The following is a 25,835-nucleotide window of genomic DNA, read 5'->3' on the forward strand; positions in this document are numbered from 1 at the left end:
AATCCTTTCAATTGGGTACTACAATATCCATATTTCATCATCATTCTCTGTGCATTTCACCAAAAGTTTAGTTCCTAAGATGCTTTTTGAAAAAAATTGAAGAACTTAAGGAGTTAAATTACATAAATAGAAAAACAATTCACTGCATCGTGTAGTAAATTTACTGCAAAAGCTTACTTTTTCATAAAAAAATGCACTTTTACATGAAATTATTTATGAAATTCAAAACATGCACATCATAAACTCTATTAAAGTACTTCTGGAGGAATTAGAAAAAATTGTTGAATCAATTGCGTAAAACCCAAACAAATTATCAGTTTTTTTGTAGCTTTCGAGGAACCATTCGGCGAAACTTCTTTGTCGAAAAGGAGTGAGCTGATGACTTTCTACTAAAAGATTCAGCAAAGGAGTAACTTTTGTCCAGTCGAGCAATCATGATCCAGTGTTCTACTTTATCATGGTTTGGGATTGAGTTAATAGTTGCAAAAGAGTATTTTGTTAGTTGGGATACTTCATCAGACGGGGAAGATTCCATGTACTTGAATCTTGGCTGAGGAATTCTTTCAATAATTCGCAGAAGTGAAAAGTTATCCATCTTTGCAATTGTAAGCTAATTTACATCTAAAAACTTTATAAAATGATAGTTTGATAGTGCACTTTAGGACGGAAAAGAAAGATCAATGACTTACACTTATTTAGGTATTGAATCGACAAAGTCCCGCACACAAGCCTTGTGTAGTGGGCAAAAGTTTTTGAACACTGTGTTACAGTCGAGGTTGAAGAAAAGTCTCGGGTTTTTATTTAAATAACCTTCATTCTCTACTTTTTCTGGAGATTTAGCTCTGAAGAAAAAGAAATTAGATAGTAGAGAGACAATAACGATGGAAAGTCCAAAGAAAATTACAAAGTTTTTATAGGAACCGGAAAACTCAAAAAAGTTTAACAATTGTACGACTCTTCGAATTTTTCATTTTAAATTTTGGATATTCTTTCTCCCAAGTCTATCACTTCCGTTACTTGCTCCAAGGGAGATTGGAAAAGCATTTCTAATCTTGAGCTTCTTCCGGATTAGAAGTCTGAACAATTCAACTAATCACCTGCATCCTGTAGTGAAATCAAGTCAAAAACTAGAACCTAGTGATTTTGAAATTTTTCCATAGGAAGAACTGGAAAAATTTAGTTAAACTGCATTGCGTTCACTGTTGTAACATAATGGTGACAAGGAGAAGAAATTGCACCATGAAATTGCCCTTGCACCTCGAAAAATTCTAAGCTCCCTCAAATGAAAATGTTGATAGTTGAAAGATCCCTCAACGGCTGAATTTGTATTCATTGCAACAGCTGTTTTTCTGATTGGAGCTTTTTTGAAAACTTTTTCCTGAATAGAGGGTTTTGACGAGATGGAATGATAAAGGTTCTTGCTATTGTTTCCATGCAATTGTAATGAGCAGGTTCCCTTTCCAAATTCCATTGCAAGCATTGATGATTAGGTTCAGCTACTAAAATTCTTCAAGGGAACAGCGATTAATCAACAGTTTTTAGATTAACATTTGGATTATCAGACAACATGTAAAACTTAAGTCTAGCTCGAGTTAATTTGATTCGAAATTATGTTTTTGTTAGTAATAGTTTTTCACAAGTAAACAATTCAATGGCAAGCCTGCATAAGTGAAAAAGTTATCCCTGCTCCTAATGAATTTGATCTATCAGTGAGCGGATACCTATCAAATGCTTCCGTAATTTTTTCAAAACTGTATCCATGACAAGCAAGTATTCCTTTATTACTCACTGCCGACCAGTTGAATTCGTTCGATATTTGTGCCTGATGAGGATATAATCCATTGGCGGTGTAAACTATTATATTGTTAAAATAAATTCCACATTTGGAGAATAGTGACTGTAGTTGATTATTTACATAAATTTAGTAAGGATCTGGTTGCTAACCTGAATCATCCTCGGATTTTCCTTTATGTTCTGCTTTTTCCTTCTTGAAATCATCAAACAATCTTCCTTTGAATAATTGAAGATTTAAACTGAGGTGGGTATCACGCCTATCCAAATGAAGATCATGGTCCCTCTCAAAATTATAATCAAAGCTGCTTTCATCTAGAGAAGTACTGGGAAATGCTTCTAGTGTAAAAGATTAAAAATTGTTTCAAAAACTGGGTCTTCATCAAAAATCTCAAAGAAGAATTTGTAAAAACTCCGTACCGGAAACAACTACATTGATTTACACTCGTTTTATTTGTCAAAACTGTCTTGTGAGAGCGACTGGTTTTCGAACTTTTTTTTCTAGTGTCATGCTTAGATTTTTTTTCACCCTAACTGTTTTCTCTTTTTGTTCCAACATCTTTTGCAAATGTTTTTTTTCGTCCACTGACAACTTCTCCAACCTCTAGAACAGCCAATACAAATAAATATGCTCGGATTCTTTTTGCAGCTGGGATTAAACTTTTTTAAATAAAAGGAATTGCAGTTCTCGCAAGAAATTGTGCAAGAGCATCAAAACCTCTTCCACGCTGTCTCGCATGTCCATGAAAAATAGGAAAAGTAACTGAACTTTGAGCAACTATTTCGTATAGAAAAAAATTCAAAATTGATCAATCGAAATCTTGCGAAACAAGAGAACAAATCGTGAATTTCCTACGGACACGAATGGAATCTTTTCACCTGTAGTATCCCTTAGTGCTATGGAAAGAGTTTTAAAAAAATTTTAATTTGTAGATTCGTAAAGGATTTGTCCTAAGGTATTTTGTCTCCATTTTTTACTTTGGAATTGAAAAAAACACAACGCAGTATAGGAGTTTTTGTATCGCCCACTATATTATATTCTATGTCACTATAAATCATCAGGGAATATATTGTATATACCGTAAGAATACTGAGATTAATGTGGAGTTTTCCTTTCTTTAGAAACCCGTCTGTTTTTTTCTGAACCACAACCAAAAATTTGGCTGATGTCAGCACTTTGATTTATAAACACTAACTGATCCTCAGATAAATGAATGTCTATTTTTTGTCTTATCTTATCTATTGACACATAAATTCCGTTAAATTCATTATTTTGTGCACCTATGCGTTTTTGAACTTTGTCATTCATGGCTACAACTATATCAACAAAACTTGGGTAAAAGCCAGGCTCAATATGCATAGGTTGAACCTTTCTTTTTGTTCCGAACTTTCTCGCCCATCTATGAAAGTAAACTTTCCGTCAGTGAAGTTTTGGTACAATGGAAGTTACAATACTTCTGAAATAGCAACCTTCCATTCTCCTTTAGGATGTATTTATTCCGGTAGACAAATTATACGTGAACTAAGACTCTTATTCGGATAACAAGTAAAAGAAGCATTAGAACTTAGTTCAATACTAAAAGAACCCTTGACAACTAATCGATAGCGATTTATTTTACAAAATAACTTACCTTTAATCTAAACGTTTTCTCAGCTTTTCAGCTGTTTTTCATAAAATGTTCCCAGAGTTTCTTATTTTTTGAGGTCTTTGATTATGTATGTTGGACATTTTTTTTGTAGTCATTGACGAAATTTCAAAATTTTTGCCTGTAAACTGTGGTTTGTATCCTTTTCGGACCGGAATACTTCTTTTCGAAATTCCCACTCTATTCCCAATTTTCAGTTTAGTTTAGTATATTTCATGAACAATTTGTTATAAAAAAAATTGATACAAAATCACTATCTTTCACTTCTCGTGGAGATTTTCCATTAGATGGACTTTTACGACAGTTCAATGAAGAAACAATTTGCTGCAAACTGGGAACAATTTTATCACCATGATCTTCAATGTAACGATACATAACATGTTTTAAAGACTGAACTGCTCTCTCTGCAAATGCAGATTTTTTCACTCATTATTGTGTAAACTTCAATATCTTTCTCCTAGCAAATTTTTTCAAAAGTTCCCCATATTCTGTTCCCTCATCAACCCAAACTTTTCTTGAGTGTTGTTTTTAGAAATCGTTTTTTGGAAGCTTGTAAAATGTCTTTGGCACACTTTGTTTCCATTGTTTGTCCATACAGTAGATTTTCTTGATACATTTAGAAAAGGCTTGAAAATTTATGAAACTCCTGATTGGTGGAACAATTTTGTAAAGGATTCCTTGGTTTGTAAGAAATTTTCTACTTTCTTTTTTGATAAACCACTCACTACTCAAGTTTTGAACAGAACCGTACGCAGCTCTACACCTAGACTACAATTTGTTTAGTCTTACTTTTTCAGATTTTGAAAGGGATCCGAAATTCTCTGTCTTTTGCTTTGGCATTTTTGTTAATAACCAGTTTAAGTGGAAGTTGAATTGCTTCTAAAAAATGAAGTGAATATCTGTTAAATCGGTGTTTTTCGCTTTAGTGCACACACAAAGTCTACAAAAGATTCTTTCGTATCTCGATTATCTAATATGATTTTGTCTGACTGACTGAGTTTAACTCTAGGAGAATTCGAAATTAAATCAAAAAGGTACTTTTTATTACTCGTTTTCAACCCGCATTTACAGCACTGTAAGTAGAATCAAAGTTTTTTGGTACAATCTCTTCATTTTCCTGTTGTGTTCCAATTTTTTTTCTTGAAATTGTACTTTGTTATTGATAAACTGAGTACGGAATTAAAACAAACTGTTCCATACTATGTCAATCGTTTAAAGACAAAAGGAGTGATAATAGAATTCAATTGTAACGCTTTAGTGAAAGTTGAACTAATTCTTATTTTGTGTAGAGGAGTACTTTTTTGTGATTGCAGTTTCTCTTAGATGCTTTACTACGTCTTCTTTCCAAAGATCACGAAGCTCTCCTCTCAATTGGTTAACTAAACACTCGCTCAGAAACTGAATGGATTCTTTTGGATAAATGATAATGAATTGTTTTCGAATATTTGGGGGAAATTTTTGAAATATTGGGAGAAAGAGACGTATTGTCTACATATCGTCCAAAAACTTTGTCTCTACTCCAGCTGGTAAATAAAACTTCGCTGGAACTGAGCCACTATTAGAGCAATACCGTAGCAAATCAACTTTTTTGGGGGTTACGTAAATAAGTAAATGACCATAAGAAACAGACGTTGCATCTTGATACCACTCTTTTAACTGAGATCCTACTCCTATATCTAGTTGTTGACTTAAGCTATTGATTTGTAAAACATATCCTGGCAACTTGAACAAGGCTATGTGCGATTTACAGCTCTACATCTCTTCCCATTTTGCTTTGATGAAACAAAATGTGTTTTATGTATAGTGGATTTAGACGCCTGTGTCTCCCTGCCGTGTTAACTTTTACAAATTGTTTGTAGTTTGAGGATTCTTCACAAGAATCATCAAATATAAGCAGTTGTTTAGTTCCGTTAATGGGAAGATTTTTAATGAATTCAAAATCTTTTCCTTGGATAAATTTAAGGTTTTTTCTTTGCATTTTACTATAAAGAGGTCGATAATGATGATAAAAGTAAAAACATTTTGTCGAAAGCTGGTTAAAAAACACCAATTTTTAATGGATAAAAACTAAGATGAGATAATAAATAGATACTAAATGATAATAAATAGATATGACGCAAAATAGATAACCAAATTGTCGTTTCTTCACATGATTTGGACATCATAACTCGCACGATTGCACATACTAGCATCAAAACTAAAACAAAAAACAGGAACAGAAAAACTTAAAAGCACCTATTACATGTACGTCCAAACAACTTCCAAGATTTGCGTTCATGTTTTTCTTCACCAAAAACAAAATTTCTTAAATTGACGCTTTTGTCACATTGTTCGACCAGCTTAACTCAGAAAAAAAAGTTGGCAATGACACTTAAAGTTTATAAAAGGTAGTACCTTAAGATTTTTATGATTTACAATTTGTTAAAAAAACATCGAGTCCATGTTCCGTATGCAAATGTTTTTCTATCTGCACAGTGAAAAATTTTGCATGACGAAATGGGTAGTTGCTACACCTCTATCTTTGAATATCAAAACCTGAAACCTGAACTTTTGGCCAAGCGTAGTCATCCAATTTATTAATCTTTGTTTCCAAAAAATTCTGACAGAATCTTACATTGTTTATAAGCTATTGCAAAAAAACTACTTTTCTGGGGCTTCTAGTTTTTTCAACATTTTTTCAATCCCAGTATTTTTTTTCGTAACAGCTAATCCAACTGATTCAGTGAAGATGTTTCGTACACCAAAAAGATTGGGATATTGGTTTGATTTTTTGGGAGGAAGAAAAAAATATCATACAGTTTGTCCACCCTTATGAACTCCTAATTCTTTCTCTATATAGTTATCAATACAATCAATATCCAAAAGAACCAGATTCATTCTGAAAACTGTTTTCTCTGGAGTTTTTTTTTAATTAAAATGATTAACAATCGAATAGTGAATTTATGATTTAGCAAACATTTTAAGATAAGAACAGAAAAAAATCCAACCCCGTGACAAAAAAAGCATGAACTGGGGAGACTAGGTGCAACATAGCAATACCCAGGTCTTTTTTTCATTGTAGATTTTACAGATCCAGCAGAGTCATGTAGAATTGCAAGTAGCCAAAAGGTTTTGGAATTTGCAAAAAACTAATCCATACAGGATTTTCCGTATCCAACTACACATTCAATGCAAAATTTTTGGTCCATTTCTTTCAAAATTTTGTTCCGGGTCCAAAACAAAACAAGAAAAGAAATTTTTTTTCTTTTTGTTTCTGACGAAAAATCTTGCTTCATAATCTCAAAAACTGAATACGTTCATTTCCTACAGTGAATTCGTTAAACTTGATGCAAGATTTTTTGATTTTCTTGACATAACCTAGTAATGAGGGAAGTATATCGAGTAGTTTGTGATATTCTTCTCTATGTAGTTGTAACGGTGGATAAATTTTCCAATGACTTCCATTTCTACGATATAAATTCCTTTTTGTTGGTATCGGATCGGTATCCTAAATGAGTTTTTGTTCTACCATTATGTAGTGTCCCCTTGAAAAGATATATTTGTGAGTCTTTGTCCAAAATTTTCAAATTTGTTAAATTTGGTAATTCTATAACAGATAGTGAAATTGTTTGGGATTTTCCTTGTGAAACAATGTGAAAAAATCCCAATTTTTCGTGAAGTTTTGAGATTAAAATTGTTGAAAAACCAAAATTCCAACTCATACTGTTCAACGCGAATAATAAATGAGAAATGATTCTTAGAATAAATATCAGAAGGCAAAAAAAAAAATAACACAATTTATTGTACATTACAGTTCTCAACAAACAATGTCTCCCAAAACTTGGGACAGTTCTTTGAATTTGTTTCATTGCTTCATTCTCTTTTGCAGCGAAGAGTCGAATCTCAGTTTATTGAGGTTTATTAAAGTTGTACTTCTTGATCGTGACACAAAATTGTCTTCTTTTGTAAGTTGCTATGTCATACACTTTGTTGCAGTTGGCAATCTTCTGATCCATAGTTGACTCCTTATCAGAAGTGAGTTGCAATATAGGAACGGGTCCAAGGTTTTCAGCAGCGGGATTAACAGTACTTTTAATTGCCGAGATTGCTTCTCTTTCCTTTTCACCAACATTGATTTGCTGTCTTTATTCGATACGTCCCAACTCATTTTTCTTGATTAGTTGAAAGCATGGTTCAAAAAAAAAATTTTCCCTTGCAGTATTTTTGGGATCAAGCAAATCTCCTTATTAATGTTTGATTTTTCGAGAATTCAATAGATTTAGGACTAGTGTCCTTCCTGAAGTGCATTTTTTAAAAGAAGAACAGGCTGATCAGATGAAGAGAATTGGAAGATTTTTTTTGGAGATTAAATATAAATGGAAGTAAACAATATGAGTCATTCAATTAACCATAAAAGGAAATTGAACTATAAATGAAATTTTTGTGTGAACTTTCCAAACATGGAATTGAAGAGGTGTTAGTGTTCCTATATAAATCCTCAATTCTCAGCAAAAATGATTGTTCCAGATGGCTGCAGCTATGGGTCAAGCTTTTCCCAGCTTTTATTCAGACTATTTAAAAAAAAACACTATTTGTTTCCATTTCCAGCAATTTTTACGAAAAAACTTTGTAACCCTTAATATTTGTGTCTCTAACCGCCATTCTTACTGTTCTTTGGAAAATTGTTGCTTCAACATATTTCTGATTGGTTCATATTTCGATCAAGTCTTACAACAATTGGGTAATTTTCATTTCACATACCAAATTATCGATTGTCTTTACACTCTGTACAAATACAGAGTTTATTCGAATAATATTTCATATATTGGCGAAGTTTTAAATCACTTTGACTGCGATGTTCATCACAATTTGAAATGGAAAGGAGCAGAAAAAATGCCCAGAGTTGCCAGGAAAAGAGTGTTACGCACAAAACTCAAACGTCACTCTTTATGTTGTAACCAGAAACTAGCTTCTACACAAATTATTGGTTCAGCTTTTCTGGAAAGAGTTCGCAAAGTACAAAACCCAATTTATGAACATGATTTGCTAAAAAAGAGTCGACTGTTTTGTTGATGGTTATGGAATTCTTAATAGTGATCATGTCAACTTCTCAATGAAAATTTAAAAATTTTCTGACAGTCCATCTATTTTCTCTCATATGCTCACGGAATTACCAAAATTTGAAGGAAAAACAAATCACCGTTTGTAGCAATTTCCAAAAACATTTTGAAACTTGTAAGTAAAAGAAATATTTCTTCTGGTTTTCAAGAAGCTGCAAAAAACGTTTCAAATTTTTATACAAGATGCGAAAAGTGTTTCAATTTGTTTTGACAATATGTGAAAAGTGTTTCACTTTTATCGACATTATGTGGAAAATGTTTCACTTTTTTAATACAAAAAGCAAAAAGAGTTTCAATTTTTTCCGAAAAAGTACGAAAATTGTTTGAGTTTTTTTGACAAGATGCAAAAACCATCAGGTATTTTTCTAACTGTGTACGTTTTTTAGTGTTTTTTCTAATATGTGTGCGAAAAATATTCAAGTTTCCTAACATGTGTGCAAGTTCGGAGCGCTAAATTAGGTTGTCTCACCGTTCTTTATTCTGAACTTCTCATATATTCTCATAATTAAAATGAAAATGAAGAAATTAATTAATTACAAAAATAGAAGTTTATACCAAAAAAAAACAATTAATTACAAAAACATTTAATCAATAAGCTGTTGAGAGTTCTGGAGGTTCTCTACAGAACGCAGAGCTGGACGAGGATGTAGTGGTTGCTGTGGAGTTGGAAGCGTCTTTGTTTCTGAGAAACCCTCATCTTCATCTTTTGTGATGGCTGATCCTACTTCCTCCCAAGGAAAGAGGAAGTCGTCCACTGGTTGAACCAGAAATTTTGAGTCGGGAATCTCGGACTTTTCATTCGCACATACTTAGACACTTCCTGCATCATTTGCATTATTCCAAGTTGGTTCTCTGTGATGGGTACTTGTGTCATATGATGCTCGTTGAAATCCCTTCGAATCACTTCTACCATGTGCCAGACTTGGATTGGGATGTCTATTTGTGCCAGAAAAACTCCAGAGAATGTTTCTCGCACTTGAATTTGTACTAGATCAGTAGTACATGAAGTTGCTGTTTTGCCCTGAGAAAATCACTTTGAGCATACGTTGAGTAAAATGTACAGAGTAAAAAGAAGCATGATTTAGAGCTGAGAGAGGGGGTAGCTGACAGTTTAAAAATTGAAATTAAATTGATTTAGTGCTGAAGGAGGAGGTAGTTGACGTAATTTAGATAAAAATAAAATGATTTTTGGTTAGAAGTGAGGGTTATTCTTAAATCAAATGTGTGGGTTTAGCCAATCAGAATTGATTTTCCTTCTTTGGATTGTAGTCGTGTTCAATCAGATTTCAGCTTTCTCTTATGGATTTTTTTTCTAAAAGGCATGTCCAATCGGAAACAAAGTTCCATATAAGGTACTTTTCACACATTTTTGTTTCCAATCACAAAAATGTTCATTTTTGTTTTTGTTGTCGCATCCAATCAGAGGACCATTTTCAGGACTTAAATTTTCCAAATAAGTGAAAATATACACAAAAGCAATCGCAAAAATAAATGATCAAAAGTCGTTTGCTGTAAAAATAAGAAATGTTGCCGATATAAGTAACAAAAGCAAAAAAACATTAGAACAAGTAGAGTTTCCTCAATTTTTTCATCAAGTTGATTGATTTTTTTGTTGTAATCAATGAGAAATTGCTGATTTTTGAGTAGATGATTAATTTCTTTGATGTTGATGGAGATTTGAGATGATAGCTTAAAATTGATGAATTTTTCAAAGCAAATCTAATTCCAAACCTGATTGTGCAGTATTTTGAACTTTGAAAGACTTCAAAGAAATGAAGAAATAAAGAATTTTGCTGGCAAGTTTTAACAAACTGGTGTATCGGGTAAGGACTAGAAAAGTGTCTTTGATATTTAACTGTACGACTTTTGGATTATTTTCAAAATTTTCCTTAATGAAAATTTTTTTCCTTTTCAGGTGTAATTTAGCGGTAAGTTTGAAGCTTTGATACGCAATATGTGGATCAAAAGTAAAATTTTTGAATGAATGAGTTTCACTAAACAGACATTTACTTAGTCGGAGATCTCTAATTTGGAAAACACAAACGTCCAAAAAATTGTGAAAAAAGTAAGAGTCTACAACTATTTCGTCAATTGGAAAATCAAATGGAATTTTTTCTTTACTTGTAGAGTAACTTTAGGAAATTCAAGTATTTTCTTATTAAACAGTTTTCAATGTTAGATACCAAAACAATCAATGACAAGCTCGAAGAAGTCTTCAACAAGCTGGATTCCGCTGCAACAATCAATTTCGCTCTTAGATTTGTTCTTCCTAATGTCAAAACGGGAGAAAATGGGTATTACTACGCACACGAAAACAATACTTTGCTCGAAAAATCTTATTTACGGTGTACAAAAGCCGATTTGATTACAATCCAGAGATAATTTGAACAATTTGATATCGTGGAGCAATGCACCCTAGAACGCCAGAACACAAAGTGGAGGTTCAAGTTCAAATGTCACTATTTTTGCTTCATTGCTCAAAAACATTCTCAGACTCTATCCTACCCGAACATTTACAAAGAAATCCTTATGTAAATTGTTTTTTGTCAAACAAAGACAAGTAACCTTACAAGGATCACTTGTGTCTCTTCCGAGCATTAGCAATGTATATGATTGGCAGAAGGATCTTGATGATCTTACCTCTAGAAACGTCACCAAGTTCTTATCAAAGTCTGGACATGATCTTTAAAATTTTCGCGGAGTTTTCATTGAAGATTTACCTCCTGTTGAAGAATTGATCTGATGAAATATCTTTATATACAAATTTGAAGTACATGGTGGAGATTACGTGGGAGAATTGGCACGTCCAAGTGTTGGAAGGTTTGACAAGACAGTCAAACTGTTGCGATTCAACAATCATATTATTCATAAAAATGATATTGATTCTTTCTTCAAGTGTTTTCGATGTCCTAGCTATGGCTGTTTCTTCAACAGTCGGACAATTTCAACAGACATCTTATGACTTGTAAAGATTGAATGCGACCCAATTATCCAAAGAACGTATATATAGATATACAGTTCGAGAAACGCTATTTCAAAAGTTAAAAGGTTTCAAGACACCAGTTTTGAAAGATAACATAATATTCAACAACCTACCCATTTTCGATTTTGAGTCGATATGTGTTCCATCAGATCAACTGAAAGCTACCCAAACAACAACCTGGAGTGAAAAACACAGTCAAATTTCTGTATCAATATCGTCGAACTTGATAGATGGACCGATTTTTATTTATAACAAGGATCCGCAAAAACTTATTATAGACTTGGTAATCAATCTCGAACTTTTGGCTGAGAAAAGTAAGCTCGAAATGAGATCTAAATTTCAAGATGTTGAAAGAGTAGTGAAGAAGCGGATGTCAAAAATGTTTAAAGAGTTCAATGGAATATATCAAAAACATCCATCTGGAAGTTTGGAATATGAAGACGAAAGTATAGAGGACACAGAGGACACAGATAAGTCAACCCAGTTTTTGATAATGCAAAAAAATCAGCTGACTTATTTGAAACAAAACCTGGAGAGGTACGTTAACACGTTGCCCGGATTTATCAGTGGAAGAAATGATCTGAACTTGATCAAGAGCTATCTCTGATTTCCTATTTAATCAACGATAGAGAAGCTGAACCAATGGTTATCGAAAAGGCTTACGATTTCATATCCTTCAAAATTGGAGAGATAAAGTTCCTTGATATCTTGAACATTTTTGGTGAAGCAACATTTCTAGACTCCTACAAAGCCAGTGAGACAAAGGTTTTTTCCCTTATGAGTAAATTGACAGTGCGGAAAAGCTCGAGAATGAAGACCTACCTCCATACCAAGCCTTTTTCAGTAAACGGAGAAACAGCAACCCTCTTGATAAAGACTTTAAGGAATATCAGAACTAGAGGTCAAGTGGACTTGATGAACAGCAAGCACTAAAGACGATTTAAATCAAGTCAGTACCCGCATCTGGAATGGATAATTACAAACATTTAAACGAGGTTCGGCAGAAACATGTAATGATTATATTTAAAGAATTTTTTGCAGTGGTACAACAGCAAAGATATTGTTCCAACTCTTGGAGCAATGCCAAAAACGGTTCAATTTTATCACCAGAAAGAAGTTGATATCTAAAATTTTGGATGTACGCTTCCAAACCTGGCAAATATTTGTCTGCACAAATCAACAAATGGAAAATTCTACATATTTTGCGAAAATGATTGATTTGTGCGAAAAAATTAGAGAAGATATGACGGAACATCAAATGTGTTTACGCGGAAAGTTGTTGTGGACAAAATTTTTATCAGAGATTCATCAAATATCTGCAAATCAACCATTGGAATTGATGCGAGTCAGTTCTATCCCTATGCAATATGTCAAGATATGCCAACAGGTTTGTACAAATGATGGGAATTTGATTCCGATATGCAAAAACTCAAAGCTAGTTATAACCAATCTTACAATTTTGAGAACATGTTCATGTCTTACTACCATGAAAAAAAGCAGAATGCAGAATTGAGAGTTTTCACGCATCTGGAAGTCAAAAGAAAACTGACTGTTTTAATGTAGATGGATATTGCGATCACTGCAAAACAGTGTTTGAAGCTATGGGATGCTATAACCTTTTCTGCCCTGCCAAGAGACTTGTCCCTCCCTGAGCGATGTTGATAATGAGAGAGGAAACCAAAGGAGAGAGATGGATGATTTGAGACGTGAGTATATTCGCGAAAAAGATACAAATCCAAGAGATGTGGGAATGTGAGTTGTGGCAAAACTTCAAACCGAACAAAAAAATCAAGAACCATATCCGATCCAACTTTACCTAGGAAAATCCTCTCTCTACTGAATCTTTATTGGAAAAAATAAGAGATTAATCCCTTGAAGGCTATATTCAAATTGACTTAGTTGTTCCAGTTGAACTGAGAGGAAAATTCGCTAATTCTTCTCAAATTTTCAAAAACACTGAAGTTGAAAGAAAAAATATCGGGGAAAACGTGAGCAAAAATATGCCATTGAAAATGACCTTCTTATGGATCCCCAGCGAATGCTAATATCTTGTTCCAAACTGGAAAACGATTCCATCATTACTACTCTCTTCAATTTCTATATGGAACTTGGTTTACAGTGTACAAAAATTTACCGCTTTGTACAGTATCTCCCTCGAAAAACTTTCAACAAGTTTGTGCAGTCAGTTGTTGATGCTAGAAGGGAAGGAGATGAGAACCCCTTATCTGGTGTTGTTGCAGAGACTAAGAAAATCCTAGGTAATTCATCCTACGGTTACAAGATAATGATTGATCGATACGTACGATCACAAAGAACTTAAATGATGAGAAAACCTACAAAGCAATTAATGAACCACTGCTCAAACCAGTGAACACTGCTCAGAAAACTTGTACAAAATTGAATTACCAAAGTCGACATATGAGCACAAAGAACCCATAATTTTCGAATTTTTCATTCTGCAGTATGCAACGCTGAGAATGCTTGAGCTCTAGTATAATTTTTTTTGACAAGTTTTAGTTGCGATGTAAATAAGTTGGAGGAATTAGAAATGGACACGGACACGCTGTTTTAAGCTATTGCTGAGGAAAATTTTTATGGTTGTATTCGTCCGGAAAAAAAAGATGACTGGGAAAAATAAAAAAATGATTGCAGAGATTCATTTAGCGGATTAAAAAACAATTTTTTTCCACGAACAAGTTGTAGCGTTTACAAGAAACACAATAAACGAGAACCTGGACTGTTTAAAGAAGGATTTAAGTGTACGGAGATGCAATGCTTATGTAGCAAGACTTATTCTTGCTATGATAACAAATCAGACAAGATTAATTTTAGCACCAAAGGATTGAATAAAAGAATTCTAGAGGAATCCGGCGTCTGGAAATTACAGGAATCCGAAATCTGGAAATTACAGGAAATTACTCGACGAAGCAATCAACTTGACTTCAACAAACAGAGTAGTTAGAATCATCAATCTTATGGATGCTACATACGTGCAAACAAAGAAGAGATTGAGCTACTTTTACTCGAAAAGACAAGTTCAGGACGACGGAATACACTCAAAATTTTTGAACTTGTAAATAACTGATAGTGTAATAGTATTTAATTTAGTTTTGATTAACTAAGTGTAAACATGTGCTAAAATGATTATACGAAGCAGTAATTTATATACTTCATCTTCTAAATTTAACTTTTTGTTTAAAAAAAAAACATGATTTTTTTCTCGAAGTTTCATTAGGTTTCAGTATAGCTTTACATAGTTTTCTCAAGGTTTCAAACATAAGGAACAATAATCAAAACATCCAATTGTGGGAGTTCGCTAAAAAGTATTGCCACAGTCGAGCTCTAAAAAAATTCGGGCGCCGAAAGATTTTCTGAATTTTACCATCACACTGAAACCTTACCATTAATACATTAGGGAACCTATTCCTTATGTTATTACTTGGGAAATATAATCCCTATCTTAATACATAGCTTGCAAACCGGATGCTCTATTCCCTATCTTAATACATGGAAGTGTGCACCAACCGCCTCCTCACTGTTCTGCTACTACTGCTAATTGTATTGCTGCGGGTTTTGTGTATACTCGAAGCATGTTTATCTCCTTGCGGTTGAGCAGTGAACTTCTTTCTGGCTAATTCTCTCCAGAAATTGTTATTTTCGAAACTAAGAAAGAAATAGATCTATTCTGTATAAAAAATACAAAAACAATCGGCTAGGTAATCTTTATAACTTTTCTATCTAGAAAAATATCCTTCGATGGGTATGGGTCGATTTAAAGCAGGCTTTCGTACAATTCCGTTAGATACTGCATATTTCAACGCTCCTACAGAATATCTGCCAAAAAAAAAGGTTGACTTAGAGAAAATCTTTGTTCCCTCTAGAATACAGGACTGGTCTAAGTTGAATTTTTATCTGCTTCTTGAAAATCTCGAACAAAAATTTAAAAAAATACTTTCAGGTCATCGCTTGAAGATATCATTTAGCCCCTCAGAATTCAAGATTTTGTGGCTGCACCGGACGCTTCATGTGTTTTATGGCGAAACCGTCAAAAACTTTCCGCGACAATTGATCCCTTTTGTGAGACTTTAAAGACTCTCAATTCTAGAAAATAACAATGATTGAAATATCAAACCGCTAGCCGCGGCCCACATTGGAAGCATATGGAGAGACTTGTATAAAAGTTCGATTTTTCCTGTTACAAATGCAGCTGCCTGTCCTCGGAAGCAGCATGCTAAACCGCTGAGCCCTTAAATTTGCAAAAATGAACACAGCATGTATTCTGATCCATTTGGAAAAACTCCACTTGAAAAAAACATCACTAATTTTACGGCCTGGAATGTTAGTAGTATATGAATGAGGAGAGCTAGGGGGGTAGAGGGTGACCCATAAATAGCATAAAACTAAACACTTTTTTTGGGGTTAAACTAACGTTTTTTTGCCGGTTTTGGTGGTGTTGTTGGTTTTAGTGGTTGGTTTGACCTGTCGTTTCGAGCTGAGGCAGCTAAAACAGTTGATGATTTTAAAACTACATTTTTTGTCTCAACGAAAAAAAAAATTTAAAAAATGCATGTCTTGGCAGTAAATTTTTATGAGTGAGCTACCAAAAAAAAAATCGGCAGCTTTCTAGAGCATAATTTGGTTCTAGAATTTAATCGATTTCACGAAAAAAAAGCTCGTTTGGCTTTAATTTGGAAAAATAGTTTCAATTTTTCAAAGTCTCAGCGAAAAAAAAACTAAAAACTATTGATGCTTTCCCTGATTATGTTTTCTAAAAATTTATTGAAATTCAAAGATTTTTGAAGAGCTTTGACGAGCTTAAATGACGTGATGGTACTTTTTACTGACCTTTTTTTTTCTTTACTGAAGATTTTCCGGCTCCGTTTTGTTTGTCAACTTTCGGTAGTTTATATATGTGGAATGGCTTGGGAAAAGTTACGCGACATGTGTTTGACGGACATTCTGGTACTTCATTGAGAATCATTCTTGTAACGCAGTTATTTTGAGAATACGGACCACAGATAAAGTGATTACATGGCAGAATTCTAGCGTCACTTCGCGGGTTAAAACTTTTCTTACAAAAGGAACATATCATGTCAACTCTCGGTAGATTATATGTGATGAATGGCTTGGGAAAAGTTACGCGACATGTGTTTGACGGACATTCTGGTGCTCGATTGAGAATCATTCTTGAAACGCAGCCATATTTAGAATACGGACCACAGATAAAGTGATTACATGGCAGAATTCTAGCGTCACTTCGCGGGTTAAAACTTCTCTTACAATAGGAACATATCATTTGGAACGGTTCCTCCACAACAACACTGCTCATTGAGTGACCCATATTAAACGAGAGCTGTAAGTGAAGAAAATTAGTTTTGCGTCAAATAACTTCTAGTTGAGCTTTCGTTTTTAAGACTCATACAAGTGCATGAAAACTCGTAATTCCGAATCATAATTTTCGAATTGTTGTTTGAAACTTATCAAAGCACGCTTTTTCTTTCAAAGTATTTGTAAAACGTAGTGATTAAGCCAAGTTCTTCAGCACCACTTTTCATTTATTCAGATGGACTGAAAACCAATTAAATCTAGAACTTTTGCCATTTGATATGCAGTTTTGCTGCAATCTGTAAATTACTTCTTCGTGCATACAGTTTATTGAGGCTTTAAAATGAGCAGCGAAGCTTCATGAAGCACCAATTTTACCAATAGCAAAACGACAAAAAGAGCAACTATTTATAACCTGAAGTTTTGAACAACACATTAACATATATGGTATGAGGCGGATCAGGATTTTTAAGAGGGGAGCAGATTTTCGAAAACTTCAGTAAACTTTGGTAGCCAGTTTTTTTAGGTATGTAAATAAGCTCAAATTTTCAAATACAAAATTTTACACAATCATAGATATGATAAATAACTTGCATACTTGCCCAACGAGAACTTGATGTGCTTAATATAAGTAAAAATATATTGAGCTCAAAATTAATAGAATGAGAAAAAAGTTTTCTTTAGGTGTTCATCTTCTATAAGAATTTATAGAAGGGCGTCTTATTCTTGAGTACGTTTTTTAGCATTTTATATCCGTAACAATTACACTGTTTGGTAACAAACCAGTTTCAGTGTAGAAATAAATAAATTTGTTTCTTAGTTAATTTAAAAGGGTTAATTGTAATGAAAGTCTAAGGTGGTATCGCAAAAGTACACGTTTCATAACGTACATTGTTTTCCAACTTCGTGAAATCTCGAGTACAAAAAATTTTTCAGCTTGCGTTTATTCCGTTAGACGTTTTGACAATTTCGGTTTTGGAAGTTTTTGATGACCATCTGTCGGTTTTGCTACTCTATTTGAATTCGTACTTCATTTGTTTACTGCAAATCTTTTCTAACTTCGTATTTTTTTGTTCAATTTTTGGTTTTCTCCTTATAAAATTGGAAATCCTATGATAGCTGCTTCAATTATTATGCAACGTTCGCTTTAGAATCAGTCTTCTGATAAAATTTTCATCACTCTTTTTAAGTACAGTTTGTAACTAACCCTGGTTGAGTTGTTCGACTTATGTTTCGACCAACTCGACCTAAAATGGCCATGTTTTGACCGACTCAGCCCAAAAGACTAGATTTGACCGACTGGACCAAATCGAAACGTGTTCGAGTGTTTTCGACACATGCTGTGTTTCGAAGGACTCAAACAAGTTTGCCATGTTACGACTGTCTCAACCTTAAAAAAATTGCTGTCAACTGTAATCGTCGCTACTAATTATCAAAAAAAATTCCCGTTAAATTTCCGACAAAAATTCTTGTTCTAGCAAGGCTTTGTTTCAATCAAGCCTTGTGTTCGGCTGTTTCGACTATCTAAGCAGAATCAAAAAAAGCTCTTCTAATTTCCTTCCAAGCTTTCTATACGAGCTTATAGAAACTAGCACTTTTCCTCAAGCGTTTAAAGCAGCCTTGGTAAAGCCGTAATTCTAGAAGATTAATTTGAAAACGGAAATTTTAAAATCCTACAGACTTCTAGTTTTTTTTATCAAAAGTTTAATTAGTTTACTGGGTCTCAGATAATCAGCTTATAGAAAGCTTTTCTCTACAGAGACAGTGATACTAAAATCAACCCTTGACATTTCACTTGAGCTGGATAAAGGAAAAGAAGTAGCTATTATCGCCCTAGACCTTACAGCAGCTTTGGATTCTTCTTGTATCAGTTATACTTATTTCTACTCGAGAAAAGTGAAGGTGTTTGAAAATCAACGAAAAATCTGATCTCATTATACCTCAGTAGTGGAACACAATCTGTCAAGATAAAGGAAGCTATATCGAAACCTCAAATCAATAGAATTTCACTAGGATCTTTGCTGGGACCGTTGTGCTGTGCAGAGTTTAATATTCGCTTTTTCAATCTGTATCTTTAAAAACTTGTTTGGTCTATTGAATTTAAGTAGAAGACACTTTGCTATACTGCAGTCTGTCCTCAGATCAGGTAGGTTTTGACAAAATTCAAATTGGATAAAATAAAAATGTTGATTGACTCGAAAACTTGAGATTCAAAACTAACACAGAAAAACGAAAGGCAGAAATCATTGTTATGCAAAATCCATGAAAAAAAAAGAAAACACAAACAACTGACAAGTTGTCAAAAATATTTCCCTTCCGATTTTTTGAATTCTTTTAAGTCAAAGGGAGTGATGTTTGAGGAAAACATGAAAATGGCGGAGCAAAGTCAACAGGTATGTAGAAGCTGTTAGTTGCAGCTGAAAAAGCTATAATCAATCCGTAAATATTTTAGTTTCTACAACCGCTACTGTCTGTTCCGAATGCTCAACTTCTCTAGGTTCTGTTAGTGCAATGCAAAAAACGGTTGAGTTTTATCACCAGAAAGAAGTTGATCTCTTAAAACTTGGATGTACTCTTCCAAACCTGGCAAATATTTTGCGAAAGTGATAGATTTCTGCGAGAAAATTAGAGAGGATATGACGGACCATCAAATGTGTTTACGCGGAAAGCTATTGTGGACAAAACTTTTATCAGATATTCATCAAATATCTGCAAATCAACCATTGGAATTGATGAGAGTCAACTCTATCCTTCTGCAATATGTCAAGATATGCCAACACGTTTGTACAAAAGATGAGAATTTGATTCAGATATGCAAAAACTCAAGGCTAGTTATACACAATCTTGCAATTTTGAGAACATGTTCATGTCTTAATACCAAGAAAAAAAGCAGAATGCAGAATTGAGAGAATCTGGAAGTGAAAAAAAATAGACTGTTTCAATGTAGATGGATATTGCAATCACTGTAAAACAGTGTTTGAAGCTATGAGATGCTATAACCTTTTCTGTCCCTGCCAAGACCAAGAGACTTGTCCCTCACTGAGCGATGTTGATGTCGAGAGAGGAAACAAAAGGAGAGAGCTGGATGACTTGAGACGTGAGTATATTCGGAAAAAAGGATACAAATCGAAGAGATGTGGGAATGTGAGTCGAGGCAAAACCTCAAAACGAACAAAAAAGAAAGAACCAAATCCGGTCCAACGTTACCTACGAAAATCTTCTCTCTACTGAATCCTTTTTGGAAAAAATAAAAGATAGATCCTTTTAAGGCTATATTCAAATTGACTTAGTTGTTCCAGTTGAACTGAGAGGAAAATTCGCTAATTTTTCTCAAATTTTCAAAAATACTGAAGTTGGAAGAAAAGATATCGGGGAAAACATGTGCAAAAATATGCCATTGAAAAGGATCTTCTTAAGCATCCCCAGCGACTGCTAATATCTGGTTCCAAACTAGAAAATGGTTCCATCATTACTACACTCTTCAACTTCAATATGGAACTTGGTTTACAGCGTACAAAAATTTACCGCTTTGTACAGTATCTCCCTCGAAAATGTTTCAACAAGTTTGTTCAGTCAGTTGTTGATATTAGAGGGGAAGGAGATGAGAACCCTTTATCTGGTGTTGTTGCAGAGACTAAGAAACTCCTAAGTAATTCATCCTACGTTTACAAGATAATAGATTGATCGATACATACGATCACAAAATTTATTTGATGAGAAAACCCACAAAGCAATTAATGAACCCCTGCTCAAACCAGTGAACACTGTTCAGAAAGACTTGTATAAAATTCAATTACTAAAGTCGACTTATGAGCACAAAGAACCCATATTTTCAGTTTTTTCATTCTGCAGTATGCAAGGCTGAGAATGCTTGAGCTTTAGTATAACTTTTTCGACAAGTTTTGCGATGTAAATAATTGTGAGGAATTAGAAATGGACATGCACACGCTATATTTAGCTGTTGCTGAGGAAAATCTTTATGGTTGTATTCGTCCGGAAAAAAAGATGACTGGGAAAAATAAAAAATGCTTGCAGAGATTCATTTAGAGTGGATTAAAAAACATTTTTTTCCATGAACATGTTGTAGCGTTCACAAGAAACACAATAAACGAGAGCCTGGACTGTTTAAAGAAGGATTTAAGTGTACGGAGATGCATTGCTCATGTAGCAAGACTTATTCTTGCTATGACAACAAATCAGACAAGATGAATTTAAGCAGCCAAGGATTGAATAAAAGAATTCTAGAGGAATCCGGCGTTGGCCCTATGGAAAATACAGGAAAATACTCGACGAAGCAATCAACTTGACTTCAACAAACAAAGATTTAGAACAATAAATCTTATCGTTGCTACATACGTGCAAACAAAGAAGAGATTGAGCTGCTTTTACCCGAAAAAACAAGTTCAGGACGACGGAATACACACTAAATTTTTGAACTTGTAAACAACTGATAGTGTAATAGTATTCAATTTAGGATTGATTAACTAACTGTAAACTTGCGCTAAAATGATTATACGAAGCAGTGATTTATATACTTCATCTTCTAAATTTAACTTTTTGTTTTAAAAAAAAAACATGATTTTTTCTCGAAGTTTCATTGACTTTCAGTATAGATTTACAAAGTTTTCTCAAGGTTTCAAACACAAGGAACAATTATCTAAACATCCAAATTGTGGGAGTTAGCTAAAAAACGCAAGTATCGGCATACTCGAGCTATAAAAAAATTCGGGCGCCGAAAAAATTTTCTGAAACTTACCATCACACTGAAATCTTACTATCTTAAAACATTAGGGAACTTATATTCTATGTTATTACTTAGGAAATATAATCCCTATCTTAATACATAGCTTGCAAACCGGATGCTCTTTTCCCTATCTTAAAACATGAAAGTCTGCACCAACCGCCTTCTCACTGTTCTACTACCACATGCTCTGATAATGTGTGCATTGTAATGCATTGTATTGCTGCGGGTTTTGTGTATACTCGAAGTATGTTTATCTCATTGCGGTTGAGCAGTGAACTTTTTTCTGGCTACTTCTCTCCAGAAATTGTTTTTTCCGAAACTAAGAAAGAAATAGATCTATTCTGTACAGAAAATACAAAAACGTTCGGCTGGGTAATCTTTATAATTTTTCTATCTAGAAAAACTTCCTTCGATGGGTAGGGGTCGATTTAAAGCAGGCTTTCGTACAATTCCGTTAGATACTGCATATTTCAACGCTCCTACAGAATATCTGCCGAAAAAAAGTTGACTTAGCGAAAATCTTTGTTCTCTCTAGAATACAGGACTGGACTAAAATGATTTTTTTTATCTGCTTCTTGAAAATCTCGAACAAAAATTGAAAAAATACTTTCTGGTCATCGCTTGAAGATATCATTTAGCCCCTGAGAATTCAAGATTTTTTGGCTGCACCGGACGCTTCATGTGTTTTATGGTGAAACCGTCAAAAACTTTCCGCGACAATTGATCCTTTTTGTGAGACTTTAAAGACTCTCAATTCTAGAAAATTACAATGATTGAAATATCAAACCGCTAGCCGCGGCCCACATTGGAAGCATATGGAGAGACTTGTATAAAAGTTCGATTATTCGTGTTACAAATGCAGCTGCCTGTCCTCGGAAGCTGCATGCTAAAGCGCTGAGCCCTTAAATTTGCAAAATTGAACACAGCATATGCATTCTGATCCATTTGGAAAATTTCCACTTGAAAACAAACATCACTAATTTTACGGCCTGGAATGTTAGTAGCATATGAATGAGGAGAGCTAGGGGGTTAGAGGGTGACCCATAAATAGCATAAAACTAAACACTTTTTTTGGGTTAAACTAACGTTCTTTTGCCGGTTTTGGTGGTGTTGTTGGTTTTAGTGGTTGGTCTGACCTGTCGTTTCGAGCTACGGCAGCTAAAACAGTTGATGATTTTAAAACTACATTTTTTGTCTCATCGAAAAAAAAAGCATTTTGAAAAATGCTTGCCTTGGCAGTAAATTTTTATGAGTGAGCTAACAAAAAAAATATCGGCAGCTTTCTAGAGCACAATTTGGTTCTATAATTTAATCGATTTCACGGAAAAAAAAGCTCGTTTGGCGATAGTTTCAATTTTTCAAAGTCTCAGCGAAAGAAAAACTAAAACTTATTGATTCAGCTTTCCCTGATTATGTTTTCTATAAATTTATTGAAATTCAAAGATTTTTGAAGAGCTTTGAGGAGCTTGAATGAAGTGATGATATTTTTACTGACCCTTTTGTTTCTCTACTGAAGATTTTCCGGCTCCGTTTTGTTTGTCAACTTTCGGTAGTTTTTTATGGGTTGAATGGCTCGGGAAAAGTTACGCGACATGTGTTTGACGGACATTCTGGTCCTCGATTGAGAATAGGTCTTTGAGAGCAGAGTGTTTTAGAAAACGGACCACAGATAAAGTGATTACATGGCAGAATTCTAGCGTCACTTCGCGGGTTAAAACTCTTCTTACAAAAAGACCATATCATTTCGAACGGTTCCTCCACAACAGCACTGCTCATTGGCACGTCGGGCTGTTGATAAGAAGTCGCCTTGTCTTCACTTTCAATCTGGTCTTCATCCTCTTCAATTTGATAGATTTCATTTCTCTCGAAATTTTCTTGTTCGAGCGCAATGGTCGACGAAGATTTAGAATCAGAATTGTCTGCGGTTTTCGAATTGTTGCTACCTATATTAAACGAGAGCTGTAAGTGAAGAAAATTAATTTTGCATCAAAAAACGTCTTGTCGAGCTTTCGTTTTTAAGACTCATACAAGTGTATGTGAAAACTCGTAATTCCGAATCATAATTTTCGAATTGTTGTTTGAAACTTATCAAAGCACGCTTTTTCTTTCAAAGTATTTGTAAAACGTAGTGATTAAGCCAAGTTCTTCAGCACCACTTTTCATTTATTCAGATGGACTGAAAACCAATTAAATCTAGGACTTTTGCCATTTGATATGCAGTTTTGCTGCGATCTGTAAATTATTTCTTCGTGCAGACAGTTTATTGAGGCTTTAAAATGAGCAGCGAAGCTTCATGAAGCATCAATTTTACCAATAGCAAAACGACAAAAAGAGCAACTATTTTTAACCTGAAGTTTTGAACAACACATTAACATATATGATATGAGGCGGATCAGGACTTTTAAGAGGGGAGTAGATTTTCGAAAATTCAGTAAACTTTGGTAGCCAATTTTTTTTAGGTATGTAAATAAGCTCAAATTTTCAAATACATAATTCTACACAATCATAGTTATGATAAATAACTTGCATACTTGCCCAACGAGAACTTGATGTGCTTAATATAAGTAAAAATATATTGAGCTCAAAGTTAATAAAATGAGAAAAAAGTTTTCTTTAGGTGTTCATCTTCTATAAGAATTTATAGAAGGGCGTCTTATTCTTGAGTACGTTTTTTAGCATTTTATATCCGTAACAATTACACTGTTTGGTAACAAACCAGTTTCAGTGTAGAAATAAATAAATTTGTTTCTTAGTTAATTTAAAAGGGTTAATTGTAATGAAAGTCTAAGGTGGTATCGCAAAAGTACACGTTTCATAACGTACATTGTTTTCCAACTTCGTGAAATCTCGAGTACAAAAAATTTTTCAGCTTGCGTTTATTCCGTTAGACGTTTTGACAATTTCGGTTTTGGAAGTTTTTGATGACCATCTGTCGGTTTTGCTACTCTATTTGAATTCGTACTTCATTTGTTTACTGCAAATCTTTTCTAACTTCGTATTTTTTTGTTCAATTTTTGGTTTTCTCCTTATAAAATTGGAAATCCTATGATAGCTGCTTCAATTATTATGCAACGTTCGCTTTAGAATCAGTCTTCTGATAAAATTTTCATCACTCTTTTTAAGTACAGTTTGTAACTAACCCTGGTTGAGTTGTTCGACTTATGTTTCGACCAACTCGACCTAAAATGGCCATGTTTTGACCGACTCAGCCCAAAAGACTAGATTTGACCGACTGGACCAAATCGAAACGTGTTCGAGTGTTTTCGACACATGCTGTGTTTCGAAGGACTCAAACAAGTTTGCCATGTTAAGACTGTCCAACCTTAAAAAAATTGCTGTCAACTGTAATTGTCGCTACTAATTATCAAAAAAAAAATCCCGTTAAATTTCCGACAATAATTCTTGTTCTAGCAAGGCTTTGTTTCAATCAAGCCTTGTGTTCGGCTGTTTCGACTATCTAAGCAGAATAAAAAAAAGCTCTTCTAATTTCCTTCCAATCTTTCTATACGAGCTTATAGAAACTAGCACTTTCCCTCAAGCGTTTAAAGCAGCCTTGGTAAAGCCGTAATTCTAGAAGATTAATTTGAAAACGGAAATTTTAAAATCCTGCAGACTTCTAGTTTTTTTTTATCAAAAGTTTAATTAGTTTACTGGGTCTCAGATAATCAGCTTATAGAAAGCTTTTCTCTACAGAGACAGTGATACTAAAATCAACCCTTCACATTTCACTTGAGCTGGATAAAGGAAAAGGAGTAGCTATTATCGCCCTAGACCTTACAGCAGCTTTGGATTCTTCTTGTATCAGTTATACTTATTTCTACTCGAGAAAAGTGAAGGTGTTTGAAAATCAACGAAAAATCTGATCTCATTATACCTCAGTAGTGGAACGCAATCTGTCAAGATAAAGGAAGCTATATCGAAACCTCAAATCAATAGCATTTCACTAGGATCTTTGCTGGGACCGTTGTGCTGTGCAGAGTTTATTATTCGCTTTTTCAATCTGTATCTTTAAAAACTTGTTTGGTCTATTGAATTTAAGTAGAAGACTCTTTGCTATACTGCAGTCTGTCCTCAGATCAGGTAGGTTTTGACAAAATTCAAATTGGATAAAATAAAAATGTTGATTGATTCGAAAACTTGAGATTCAAAACTAACACAGAAAAACGAAAGGCAGAAATCATTGTTATGCAAAATCCATGAAAAAAAAAGAAAACACAAACAACTGACAAGTTGTCAAAAAATATTTC

General features: G+C 34.0%; 1 long non-coding RNA gene across 1 annotated transcript in view; it reads right to left on the reverse strand.

The window, feature by feature from the left end:
- Window positions 1-16,007, reverse strand: part of LOC134842359 (uncharacterized) — a 64,210-nt gene extending 48,203 nt beyond the window's left edge. The window contains exon 1 of the long non-coding RNA XR_010162493.1: window positions 15,949-16,007. This is a non-coding gene — a long non-coding RNA (uncharacterized LOC134842359). The remainder of the gene's footprint in view (window positions 1-15,948) is intronic.
- Window positions 16,008-25,835: the final 9,828 nt, after the last annotated feature.

Source organism: Symsagittifera roscoffensis, chromosome 3 (genome assembly GCF_963678635.1).
Source record: "Symsagittifera roscoffensis chromosome 3, txSymRosc1.1, whole genome shotgun sequence".
In the NCBI taxonomy this organism is placed as follows: Eukaryota; Metazoa; Xenacoelomorpha; order Acoela; family Convolutidae; genus Symsagittifera; species Symsagittifera roscoffensis.